Raw genomic sequence first — 13,821 nt, 5'->3', positions numbered from 1 at the left:
AGGGGGGTGTTGTGATTAGTTCCACCTGAGCTGAGGCTCCGTATGGCACGATGAAGCTGCAGCGCTCAACCCTCAATGGGGAATTAGCTCAAATGGTAGAGCGCTCGCTTTGCATGTGAGAGGCAGCGGGATCGATACCCGCGTTCTCCAGGACACTTTTGGACATCCGCGAGGAGACCCAAAGCCATGCGTGTAGCCAATCCATTGGGTGTGGGTGGAGAACAAATTCAGGGGTGATTTGTCACACAAGGATAGCAGCAAGTGCGAAAGGCAAGCTTTAGAAGATGGTAGTGAGAGCTGCTCTGATGTGTGGCACAGATGGAGTCTGCAGAGTTGAAGATGATAAGCTTTTGCTTGGGAGTGTCCAGGATGGAACAGATGTGAAATGACCACGTGCGAGGGACAGCTGGGGTTGAGCCGTTTGCAGACGACGTTAGGCCAGCAAGGCTGAGGTGATTTGCACATGTGCAGAGGAGGGATATAAGATATACTGGGAAAAGGGTGTTAAATACGGAGCGGCTGGGCAGGAGAATAAGAGAAAGACCAAAGACAACGTTCATAGACGTAGCCAAGTAGGACATGCAGAGGGTTGGTGTGACAGAGGAGAATGCTAGGGGCAGGGTGAGATGGAGGCAGACGATCCACTCTGGCAACCCCCAAGAAGAACAGGCTCAAAGAAGAAGCCAGCATCACTCCAGGCTTCTACCAAAGTGTTACGCAGCCCCTCGTCGGGGATCTGGAGTCAATCTCCCTGCGTCCATACACCAGCGATCAGCTCACACATTATCCCTCGTCAATTCCCAATGCTACTGGCAAAGAGCGGTGTGCGGCAGATGAGGTGGCCGAGAGGTTAAGGCGATGGACTGCTAATCCATTGTGCTGTGCACGCGTGGGTTCGAATCCCATCCTCGTCGAGAGCTCTTTCTGCTTATGTTGATGCATCTTGTCAGTGTAAGATTGGCTGCCAAAGCAGGCATGATGCAATGCTCTTCTTTGGCTCAGTATTCACTTTAGTTCACCATGTGGTCTTGTTGCACAGGTCATGTTAAAGACAATGGTCTGCTAATACAGTAGTAGAAAGACGTTCTGCTTCCAGAATAGCAACATTCCTAATGGCCAACTTGCCCTACACTGAAAACCAAGGGGAGGAGGTCGGTAAGCATATTGATTAGAAGCACCTCCCTCAGTTGGCTTCATTCAATGTGAATTAGCAGTGGCTCTAGTCCACAGTCCCTTGGATGTCCAGTCTCCTCAGTCTGTCTCTAAGGCTGATGGCATTCAGTCACGTTAGCATGACAGTGGATTGTCAGCGAGCCGCCTTAGTCTCTCAGCCACCTCCTGGGCGCTTTGCAGATTTCAGGATTTGTGCCCCTTCCCTATTTTGATCATACAACAAGTATGGACAAAGTGTAGCCTGTAATAAGTAAGACATGTGGCACAGGGGAGTTAGCTCAAATGGTAGAGCGCTCGCTTAGCATGCGAGAGGTAGCGGGATCGACGCCCGCATTCTCCATTTGACACTTTGCTAGTCAGTGTCCCAATTGAATGCATGTGGCTTCCTTTGGCAAATCTTTATTTCACAGGTGTCGAACTCCAGGCCTCGAGGGCCGGTGTCCTGCAGGTTTCAGATGTATTCTTGATCCATCATAGGGGATTCAAATGGCTAAATTACCTCCTCAACATTTCTTGAAGTTCTCCAGAGGCCTGGTAATGAACTAATCATTTGATTCAGGTGTGTTGACCCAGGGTTATACCTAAAACCTGCAGGACACCGGCCCTCGAGGCCTGATGTTGTACACCCCAGGTTTATTTGCACTTCTCCGCTCACTACCTTTCAGGTACTACCATGTTAACGCTGGCTTCAAACCTCATCAATCTTTGACCATATGAAGTGATTGTCTCCCCTCTTACCCTCACAATACTGGCCGATGGCAGCAAAGAGTCCCCCGGCCCAGTCTGACATCTCTTTTCTCCAGAAGCAGCTGAAAGGGGCTTCCAGTGACACTCTCCTGGCGTACTGCGTAGGGCCCAGACTTGAATCGCTCGGAAATGTCTCGTGTGAGTTACGATTGCACCAAAGGGTCTTGTTGTAGTTGACAAGCCCAGAAAACATTGAAAGGGGGGTGTTGTGATTAGTTCCACCTGAGCTGAGGCTCCGTATGGCACGATGAAGCTGCAGCGCTCAACCCTCAATGGGGAATTAGCTCAAATGGTAGAGCGCTCGCTTTGCATGTGAGAGGCAGCGGGATCGATACCCGCATTCTCCAGGACACTTTTGGACATCCGCGAGGAGACCCAAAGCCATGCGTGTAGCCAATCCATTGGGTGTGGGTGGAGAACAAATTCAGGGGTGATTTGTCACACAAGGATAGCAGCAAGTGCGAAAGGCAAGCTTTAGAAGATGGTAGTGAGAGCTGCTCTGATGTGTGGCACAGATGGAGTCTGCAGAGTTGAAGATGATAAGCTTTTGCTTGGGAGTGTCCAGGATGGAACAGATGTGAAATGACCACGTGCGAGGGACAGCTGGGGTTGAGCCGTTTGCAGACGACGTTAGGCCAGCAAGGCTGAGGTGATTTGCACATGTGCAGAGGAGGGATATAAGATATACTGGGAAAAGGGTGTTAAATACGGAGCGGCTGGGCAGGAGAATAAGAGAAAGACCAAAGACAACGTTCATAGACGTAGCCAAGTAGGACATGCAGAGGGTTGGTGTGACAGAGGAGAATGCTAGGGGCAGGGTGAGATGGAGGCAGACGATCCACTCTGGCAACCCCCAAGAAGAACAGGCTCAAAGAAGAAGCCAGCATCACTCCAGGCTTCTACCAAAGTGTTACGCAGCCCCTCGTCGGGGATCTGGAATCAATCTCCCTGCGTCCATACACCAGCGATCAGCTCACACATTATCCCTCGTCAATTACCAATGCTACTGGCAAAGAGCAGTGTGCGGCAGATGAGGTGGCCGAGAGGTTAAGATAAGATAAGATAGAACTTTATTAATCCCTCGGGTGGGTTCCTCTGGGAAATTCGATTTCCAAAAAAGCACAGCACCGACAGAAGTTACAGAGTTATACACACACACATATATATAAATACAGAGACAATATAAATAAAATATACGAAGGGGATAAATAGAATAAATAGGAATAAAAATAAAAATACAAGTGAATTGCACATTTCAAGTATTGAGTCTATTGCACCGTTGACTATTTACAAAAGTATTGTACAGTGAGGTGAAGAGGCACTACAGCTTAGTTGTTCCCCCCTCCTTTGTCCTCCTGTCTCCCCTCCCTCTCCCCTCCAGAGAGGAGTTAAACAGTCTGATGGCGTGTGGGACAAAGGAGTTTTTAAGTCTGTTAGTTCTTGTCTTTGGGAGAAGCAACCTGTCACTGAACAGACTCTTCTGGTTGTTAATGGCCGTGTGCAGAGGATGCCTGGCATTGTCCATAATGTCCATCAGTTTCTTTAATGTCCTTTTCTCTGCCACTGTCACCAGAGTGTCCAGCTTCATGCCAACCACAGAGCTAGCCCTCCTGATCAGTTTCTCCAGCCTGGATGAGTCCTTCTTTGCTGTGCTGCTCCCCCAGCACACCACAGCATAGAAAAGTACTCCAGAAACCACCGACTGGTAAAACATCCTCAGGAGCTTCCTGCAGATGTTAAAAGACCTCAGCCTCCTGAGGAAGTACAGTCGGCTTTGGGCTTTTTTATACAGGTACTCTGTGTTGCATGACCAGTCCAGTTTATTGTCCACCCACAGCCCGAGGTACTTGTACTTGTTGACCACCTCCACCTCCTCCCCCTCTATCTGAACCGGCAGTGGACCTGCTCTAGACCTCCCGAAGTCCACAACCAGTTCCTTAGTCTTTGAGGTGTTGAGTTGCAGGTGGTTTGTGTGACTCCATGCGACAAAGTTCCTCACCAGACTTCTGTACTCCTCTTCCTGATCATCCCAGATACACCCCATGATGGCTGTGTCGTCTGCAAACTTCTGAATGTGGCATAATTCAGAGTTGTAGCAGAAGTCAGAGGTGTACAGGGTGAAGAGAAGAGGGGACAGCACAGTTCCCTGTGGTGCTCCTGTGCTGCTGACCACTGTGTCAGACGTGATGTCCTTCAGCCTGACGTACTGTGGTCTGTCGGTGAGGTAGTCGGAGATCCAGGCCACCAGGCAGGGGTCCACCTCCATCCTGTTCAGTTTTTCCTGAAGCATACAGGGCCGGATGGTATTAAAGGCACTGGAAAAGTCAAGAAACAGGATCCTGACCGTGCCTTTTCCCCCATCCAGGTGTGAGTGGGCTCTGTGTAGGAGGTACAGGATGGCATCCTCCACTCCGACACCCGCCTTGTATGCAAACTGTAGTGGGTCCTGGGCATGTTGTACCTGTGGTCGGAGGAGGTTGAGGAAGAGCCGCTCTAGAGTCTTCATAAGATGTGACGTCAGTGCCACCGGTCGGAAGTCATTCAGCTCATTGGGCCGGTTCTTTTTGGGGACCGGGACGATGCAGGATGTCTTCCATAGGGCGGGCACTCTCCCCAGTCGCAGACTGAGGTTGAAGACTCGTTGTAGCGGCTCCCCAAGTTCAGCAGCACACGCCTTTAGCATCCTAGGACACACCTTGTCTGGGCCTGCTGCCTTTCTGGGGCGAAGCTTCCTCAGTTGTCTCCTGACCTGATCCACTGTGACACTGGGAGATGTTTGGGAGGAGGGGAGGGGGGGAGATGTCTTGCTGCTGAGAGAGGGATTGGAGGAGGGGGGTGTCATGGTGTCAGGAAGGGGGGGAAGCGAGGGAGGTAGGAGAGTGGGGATTGGACTCTGTAGTGAAGGTGAGGGTGGGGGGGTTGTGGGCTGGTCAAACCTGTTGAAGGAGTTGTTGAGTTCGTTTGCCTTCTCCACAGTCCCCCCCACTGTGCTTTTCTTGGTGTTGTGGCCTGTGATGGTTTTCACACCATTCCAGACCTCCCTCATATTGTTCCTCTCCAACTTCTGCTCCACCTTCCTCCTGTAGGTGTCCTTTGCTTCCCTCAGGCAGCGTTTCACCTCCCGCTGTGCTGCCTTCATCTCCTCCTTCACTTTGCTCCTGAAAGCCTTCTTCTTCATGTTGAGGACAGCTTTGACTTCCTATGTTACCCACGGTTTGTTATTAGGATAACACCGTACCGTCTTAGCAGGGGCGACCGTGTCCACACAAAAGTTGAGGTAGTCTGTAAGACAGTGTGTCGCCCCCTCTATGTCCTCACCATGTGGGCTCAGGAGCACATCCCAGTCTGTGGTGTCATAACAGTCTCTCAGAGCATCCTCCTTTTCTGGGGTCCATCTCCGGATGGAGCGCGTTGTGACCGGCTGCCTTTGGACGAGGGGTGTGTATTGTGGCTGTAGGTAAACCAGGTTGTGGTCTGACTTCCCTAGTGGGGGGAGGGGATGGCTCTGTATGCATCTCTCACATTAGCATACAGTAGGTCAATTGTCCTGTTGCTTCTTGTGGGACAATTCACAAACTGGTGAAAAGCAGCCAGAGTAGAGTCCAGTGTGGCATGGTTAAAGTCTCCAGATATAATAATGAAAGCCTCGGGGTTTTGTGTCTGAAGTCTTGCTGTGACTGTGTGTATTTTCTCACAGGCAGCTGTTGCGTCGGCCCTCGGAGGGATGTAAACACACACACAGATCACATGACTGAACTCCCGAGGTAGATAATATGGCCGCAAGCTAACAGCTAGCAGCTCCAGGTCCGGACGGCATACCGAAACTTTAACGGAGACGTGTCCAGGGTTACAGTATCTGTTGTTAACGTAGACAATGAGTCCCCCACCTCTGCTTTTTCCGCTGGCCTGCGTGTCCCTATCGGCTCTCACGGGTGTGAAACCGCATAGGTCTACGTTAGCCTGCGGCGTTAGCTCGGTTAGCCACGTCTCCGTGAAGATAAACAAGCTGCACTCACGGTATAGTCTGTGGTTGTTCAGAGCGCACAGTTCGTCAATCTTATTCTGTAACGAGTTCACGTTGCCCATGATCACTGTCGGGATTGATGGTTTGAATCGCCTCCGGTGATCCGCTCTCCTCGCTCCAGCTTTGCAGCCTCTGTAGCTCCTCTTTAGCTCGGCCGGGATGTTGTGTCGCATGCCGGTCTGTCCCTTTGTTTTTAGTGCCAGCAGCTCCGCTCTCGAATAGATGAAGGAACTGGTTCCAGAAGTTTTAAAAAGTGCATTATCCATCTTGTATCGCTATATCTAAGAGGTATAAGTAGAGGAAGGTGAAAAAAAGTTTGAAAAGCCTAGTCTAAAAAGTTAAAGTTAACAAAAAGGTGCGGTGTTGCAGAGCTACTTGGAAAGGCTGCCGTCACTCCAGCGCCATCTTGAACAAGGCGATGGACTGCTAATCCATTGTGCTGTGCACGCGTGGGTTCGAATCCCATCCTTGTCGAGAGCTCTTTCTGCTTATGTTGATGCATCTTGTCAGTGTAAGATTGGCTGCCAAAGCAGGCATGATGCAATGCTCTTCTTTGGCTCAGTATTCACTTTAGTTCACCATGTGGTCTTGTTGCACAGGTCATGTTAAAGACAATGGTCTGCTAATACAGTAGCAGAAAGACGTTCTGCTTCCAGAATAGCAACATTCCTAATGGCCCACTTGCCCTACACTGAAAACCAAGGGGACGAGGTCGGTAAGCATATTGATTAGAACCACCTCCCTCAGTTGGCTTCATTCAATGTGAATTAGCAGTGGCTCTAGTCCACAGTCCCTTGGATGTCCAGTCTCCTCAGTCTGTCTCTAAGGCTGATGGCATTCAGTCACGTTAGCATGACAGTGGATGAGCCGCCTTAGTCTCTCAGCCACCTCCTGGGCGCTTTGCAGATTTCAGGATTTGTGCCCCTTCCCTATTTTGATCATACAACAAGTATGGACAAAGTGTAGCCTGTAATAAGTAAGACATGTGGCATAGGGGAGTTAGCTCAAATGGTAGAGCGCTCGCTTAGCATGCGAGAGGTAGCGGGATCGACGCCCGCATTCTCCATTTGACACTTTGCTAGTCAGTGTCCCAATTGAATGCATGTGGCTTCCTTTGGCAAATCTTTATTTCACAGGTGTCGAACTCCAGGCCTCGAGGGCCGGTGTCCTGCAGGTTTCAGATGTATTCTTGATCCATCATAGGGGATTCAAATGGCTAAATTACCTCCTCAACATTTCTTGAAGTTCTCCAGAGGCCTGGTAATGAACTAATCATTTGATTCAGGTGTGTTGACCCAGGGTTATACCTAAAACCTGCAGGACACCGGCCCTCGAGGCCTGATGTTGTACACCCCAGGTTTATTTGCACTTCTCCGCTCACTACCTTTCAGGTACTACCATGTTAACGCTGGCTTCAAACCTCATCAATCTTTGACCATATGAAGTGATTGTCTCCCCTCTTACCCTCACAATACTGGCCGATGGCAGCAAAGAGTCCCCCGGCCCAGTCTGACATCTCTTTTCTCCAGAAGCAGCTGAAAGGGGCTTCCAGTGACACTCTCCTGGCGTACTGCGTAGGGCCCAGACTTGAATCGCTCGGAAATGTCTCGTGTGAGTTACGATTGCACCAAAGGGTCTTGTTGTAGTTGACATGCCCAGAAAACATTGAAAGGGGGGTGTTGTGATTAGTTCCACCTGAGCTGAGGCTCCGTATGGCACGATGAAGCTGCAGCGCTCAACCCTCAATGGGGAATTAGCTCAAATGGTAGAGCGCTCGCTTTGCATGTGAGAGGCAGCGGGATCGATACCCGCATTCTCCAGGACACTTTTGGACATCCGTGAGGAGACCCAAAGCCATGCGTGTAGCCAATCCATTGGGTGTGGGTGGAGAACAAATTCAGGGGTGATTTGTCACACAAGGATAGCAGCAAGTGCGAAAGGCAAGCTTTAGAAGATGGTAGTGAGAGCTGCTCTGATGTGTGGCACAGATGGAGTCTGCAGAGTTGAAGATGATAAACTTTTGCTTGGGAGTGTCCAGGATGGAACAGATGTGAAATGACCACGTGCGAGGGACAGCTGGGCTTGAGCCGTTTGCAGACGACGTTAGGCCAGCAAGGCTGAGGTGATTTGCACATGTGCAGAGGAGGGATATAAGATATACTGGGAAAAGGGTGTTAAATACGGAGCGGCTGGGCAGGAGAATAAGAGAAAGACCAAAGACAACGTTCATAGACGTAGCCAAGTAGGACATGCAGAGGGTTGGTGTGACAGAGGAGAATGCTAGGGGCAGGGTGAGATGGAGGCAGACGATCCACTCTGGCAACCCCCAAGAAGAACAGGCTCAAAGAAGAAGCCAGCATCACTCCAGGCTTCTACCAAAGTGTTACGCAGCCCCTCGTCGGGGATCTGGAGTCAATCTCCCTGCGTCCATACACCAGCGATCAGCTCACACATTATCCCTCATCAATTACCAATGCTACTGGCAAAGAGCGGTGTGCGGCAGATGAGGTGGCCGAGAGGTTAAGGCGATGGACTGCTAATCCATTGTGCTGTGCACGCGTGGGTTCGAATCCCATCCTCGTCGAGAGCTCTTTCTGCTTATGTTGATGCATCTTGTCAGTGTAAGATTGGCTGCCAAAGCAGGCATGATGCAATGCTCTTCTTTGGCTCAGTATTCACTTTAGTTCACCATGTGGTCTTGTTGCACAGGTCATGTTAAAGACAATGGTCTGCTAATACAGTAGTAGAAAGACGTTCTGCTTCCAGAATAGCAACATTCCTAATGGCCAACTTGCCCTACACTGAAAACCAAGGGGAGGAGGTCGGTAAGCATATTGATTAGAAGCACCTCCCTCAGTTGGCTTCATTCAATGTGAATTAGCAGTGGCTCTAGTCCACAGTCCCTTGGATGTCCAGTCTCCTCAGTCTGTCTCTAAGGCTGATGGCATTCAGTCACGTTAGCATGACAGTGGATTGTCAGCGAGCCGCCTTAGTCTCTCAGCCACCTCCTGGGCGCTTTGCAGATTTCAGGATTTGTGCCCCTTCCCTATTTTGATCATACAACAAGTATGGACAAAGTGTAGCCTGTAATAAGTAAGACATGTGGCACAGGGGAGTTAGCTCAAATGGTAGAGCGCTCGCTTAGCATGCGAGAGGTAGCGGGATCGACGCCCGCATTCTCCATTTGACACTTTGCTAGTCAGTGTCCCAATTGAATGCATGTGGCTTCCTTTGGCAAATCTTTATTTCACAGGTGTCGAACTCCAGGCCTCGAGGGCCGGTGTCCTGCAGGTTTCAGATGTATTCTTGATCCATCATAGGGGATTCAAATGGCTAAATTACCTCCTCAACATTTCTTGAAGTTCTCCAGAGGCCTGGTAATGAACTACTCATTTGATTCAGGTGTGTTGACCCAGGGTTATACCTAAAACCTGCAGGACACCGGCCCTCGAGGCCTGATGTTGTACACCCCAGGTTTATTTGCACTTCTCCGCTCACTACCTTTCAGGTACTACCATGTTAACGCTGGCTTCAAACCTCATCAATCTTTGACCATATGAAGTGATTGTCTCCCCTCTTACCCTCACAATACTGGCCGATGGCAGCAAAGAGTCCCCCGGCCCAGTCTGACATCTCTTTTCTCCAGAAGCAGCTGAAAGGGGCTTCCAGTGACACTCTCCTGGCGTACTGCGTAGGGCCCAGACTTGAATCGCTCGGAAATGTCTCGTGTGAGTTACGATTGCACCAAAGAGTCTTGTTGTAGTTGACAAGCCCAGAAAACATTGAAAGGGGGGTGTTGTGATTAGTTCCACCTGAGCTGAGGCTCCGTATGGCACAATGAAGCTGCAGTGCTCAGCTCAAAAGTTGATTCTGAAAACAGAGCCTTTCAGCACCGGCGGCGGGAGGCTGAATATATGTCTTCAAACATTGCTGGTAAACCCGTGTGTCTTATTTGTGGAGCTAATGTGGCTGTAATCAGAGGCGGATCCAGACATTTGAAACACCCGGGGCTTAGCCCTAAAGTGTAGTATGCATGTGGGATTTTTTTTTTTTTTTTTGGGGGGGGGGGGTTAGAAATGACTGAAAGATTAATTGGCTCTGTTTGGAGTTTTGTTCAAAAAAGAATGACGTCATATAGGGAGAAATATATATCAAATCTGCAGGACACCTTAAACTAGTTTTTTAATTAAGCAGCGAGGCAGAACAAAGTCAGGGCTGTATCAAGACACGAGGACTAAACCCCAATTCAACCAGACCCAGAACTGATCCGGAATTAAAACAGGACTACAATAGTTCAAAATCAGGACTACTGAGGACTACGTTTCGGTGTGTCAGTGTTTTGTTTTTGCATGACTTATGTATTTCCTGCTTTACTTTGAAAGTCTGTGTTATCTTAGTGTGTTCAGTTTACATTTTCCCTGTCTCGTCAGTTCTAATTTGCCCCAGCTGTGTTTCCCTCCTGTGGTCCATTTCCTGATTGCTCCCTCTATGTATTTAAACCCTGTGTTTCAGTGTGTCATGGTCGCGATCTCCCCCGTGTTGTAAATAGTTTGGTGTTTTGTTGTAAATAAATAGTCTGTTGTAAATAGTTGTGAATGGGTTTGTCAATACTTTTCGTCATGGGATATTTTCGTTTTGGGATTTTGGTGGAGAGCCTTCGTGGTTTTATTTTCCTTATCTTTGTTTTTCTACGTTGCACCCCGGTTGCCTAGGCCGGGGTGTAACATATGGGGGCTCGTCCGGGATCGCTGGAGGGTCCGAAGGAGGGACAGCTTCGGCCTTCTGTCTTCGCTGGAGGGTCCGAGGACCGCTTCAGCCTCCGTCTGCCTTCGCTGGAGGATCCGAGGGACCGCTCCAGCCTTCATCCGCCTTCGCTGGAGGATCCGAGGGACCGCTCCAGCCTTCTGCAGCTGGTGGGCTGCGTGTCCGTGTGTGCAGCTGGTGGGCTGCGTGTCTATGTGTGCAGCTAGTGAGCTGCGTGTCCGTGTGTGCAGCTGGTGGGCTGCGTGTCTATGTGTGCAGCTAGTGAGCTGCTCGTCTGTCTTCGCTGGAGGATCCGAGGGACCGCTCCAGCCTTCTGCAGCTGGTGGGCTGCGTGTCCGTGTGTGCAGCTGGTGGGCTGCGTGTCCGTGTGTGCAGCTGGTGGGCTGCGTGTCCGTGTGTGCAGCTGGTGGGCTGCGTGTCTATGTGTGCAGCTAGTGAGCTGCTCGTCTGTCTTCGCTGGAGGATCTGAGGGACCGCTCCAGCCTTCTGCAGCTGGTGGGCTGCGTGTCCGTGTGTGCAGCTGGTGGGCTGCGTGTCTATGTGTGCAGCTAGTGAGCTGCTCGTCTGTCTTCGCTGGAGGTTCCGAGGGACCGCTCCAGCCTTCATCCGCCTTCGCTGGAGGATCCGAGGGACCGCTCCAGCCTTCTGCAGCTGGTGGGCTGCGTGTCCGTGTGTGCAGCTGGTGGGCTGCGTGTCCGTGTGTGCAGCTGGTGGGCTGCTCATCCGCCTCTGCTGGAGCGTCCGAGGGACCGCTCCAGCCTTCATCCGCCTCTGCTGGAGGGTCCGGGGGACCGCACCAGCCTTCGTCGTCTGCTGGAGGGTCCGTGGGACCGCTCCAGCCTCCATCAGCTTCGTCTGCCTTCATCCGCCTTCGCCGGGGGGAGGGTCCGTGGGACCGCCCCAGCCTTTGTCGTCGCTGGAGGGTCCGTGGGACCGCTCCAGCCTTCATCCGCCTTCGCTGGAGGGTCCGAGGGACCGCTCCAGCCTTCGTCGTCTGCTGGAGGGTCAGTGGGACCGCTCCAGCCTCCATCAGCTTCGTCTGCCTTCGTTTCAGCCTTCGTTTGTCTGAATCAAACTTTTCACTTGGGGTTACATGTTTGATTTTTGGGTAGGGGGAAATGTTACGTTTCGGTGTGTCAGTGTTTTGTTTTTGCATGACTTATGTATTTCCTGCTTTACTTTGAAAGTCTGTGTTATCTTAGTGTGTTCAGTTTACATTTTCCCTGTCTCGTCAGTTCTAATTTGCCCCAGCTGTGTTTCCCTCCTGTGGTCCATTTCCTGATTGCTCCCTCTATGTATTTAAACCCTGTGTTTCAGTGTGTCATGGTCGCGATCTCCCCCGTGTTGTAAATAGTTTGGTGTTTTGTTGTAAATAAATAGTCTGTTGTAAATAGTTGTGAATGGGTTTGTCAATACTTTTCGTCATGGGATATTTTCGTTTTGGGATTTTGGTGGAGAGCCTTCGTGGTTTTATTTTCCTTATCTTTGTTTTTCTACGTTGCACCCCGGTTGCCTAGGCCGGGGTGTAACAACTTAACCAAGACAGAAGCAGAATCAGAAGTAGATGATAGTACCACTAGAAATTATCATAGACCTGCACTATACGTATTTTTTAATTCTACCAAAGTCCACTATTTAGATTGAGAAAAGTTTATATAATTATTTAGCCTTGTTTTGCAAACAACTTAACTTAATAAATATAGAATTTGAAAAGTAACAAACCTAAAAAGAAACACTAGGTACGAGATACATGAGGACCTGTGATACGGTGATACTTTTGGTAAGCAACCATTTGACTAACATGTGTGTCTCACCTGCTCTTGTTCCACTTCTGTTCTGTCCTCATTCTCCATCTCCCTCTCTGTTCCTCTCTCCCTCTCTGCTCCTCTCTCTCTCCCTCTCTGTTCCTCTCTCTCCCTCTCTGTTCCTCTCTCCCTCTTTGTGCTGACAATCATCAAATATACAGATATTTACAAACTCTTCAGATAAAAACACTTTTTTAATTGTAACATCAAATCAGACTAAATGTTTATTTTTTTAGATTGATAAATATAAAAACATATTTGTTAACTTTAAGAGTAAAGAGAGAAACTGTCTGTATTTCTTAATTGCAAATGACACCAAATTGTATTCAAACTGAGCCACACTTATGGAGCTCCACAGTTCTTTTCCTGGTGTTTTGTTGACATCTCTTGATGTTCCCATTTCAAAGAAACAGGCTCTGTGTTTTGCCTTATATGCATCCACAGCTGTGCCACCAGTTTACTCACATGGACTCTACTAACCTATCAGAAGCTTCTTCAGCTCAGAATGGAATCGTCTGCAGTTTTCTTATTAATTAACAATAAACTTAGTGTACATGTACTCCTACATTTGATGAAAGTGATAAAAAATAGAAGCTCTGTCTCTCTTTATTCTGACATTTAACTAATTCAAAATATATTTCAATATTTATCTAAAACAAAAGTTTACTCTAAATTGATGTTGTACAGTAAAAATGTTCTTGTGTTTTCCATAAAGTGTAAATATCTGGTTTCAACTGTGAATATCCTGCTGTGTATTGAAGTTCCTCTTGTTTTGCTTAGAAATATACTGAACAACATACAAAGCATAATATATAAAATACTACCAGAGTTGTTTCTTTGAAAGAAGCTCCTTATATCCATTCTTGTATATCAGTGCATTACTGAAGCCGATTTATTTAGCCGTGGAGGGAAACAACTGAAAATATGAAATAAACACACTTGTAAGCTGAGACTCTCTAAAGAAACAGCAGTGTTGTTGTTTGGCTTTTCATTTCGCCATTTGTTGATTCACTCGAAGAGCAAGTCACGTAATATTAGTCTAGTGATCAGTTTGATATCAATCTTTCATGATTCACCGTCATATTTACATTATTTGTACAGCACGAATGATTTGCTTTGGTACCTGGTCGAACTTCAGTTCCCCTCTGTCTGCCTGGCTCCGTTTCTCCAACAGCGCACTCGCAGGCAGCAGCTGCCCCGCCCCCTCGCTTAGTGCCTGAGCTCGGATCATACCAATATTAGGGGGGATTCACGCACAGTTGTAAATTCCCACAGTGTGCACTATGTGCTTCGAATATTGTGTGTAGT

This window comes from Rhamphochromis sp. 'chilingali' (assembly GCF_963969265.1).
Source record: "Rhamphochromis sp. 'chilingali' genome assembly, chromosome: 10".
NCBI lineage: Eukaryota > Metazoa > Chordata > Actinopteri > Cichliformes > Cichlidae > Rhamphochromis > Rhamphochromis sp. 'chilingali'.
The sequence above is the reverse complement of the archived record's forward strand: the minus strand, read 5'-3'. Positions refer to the sequence as shown.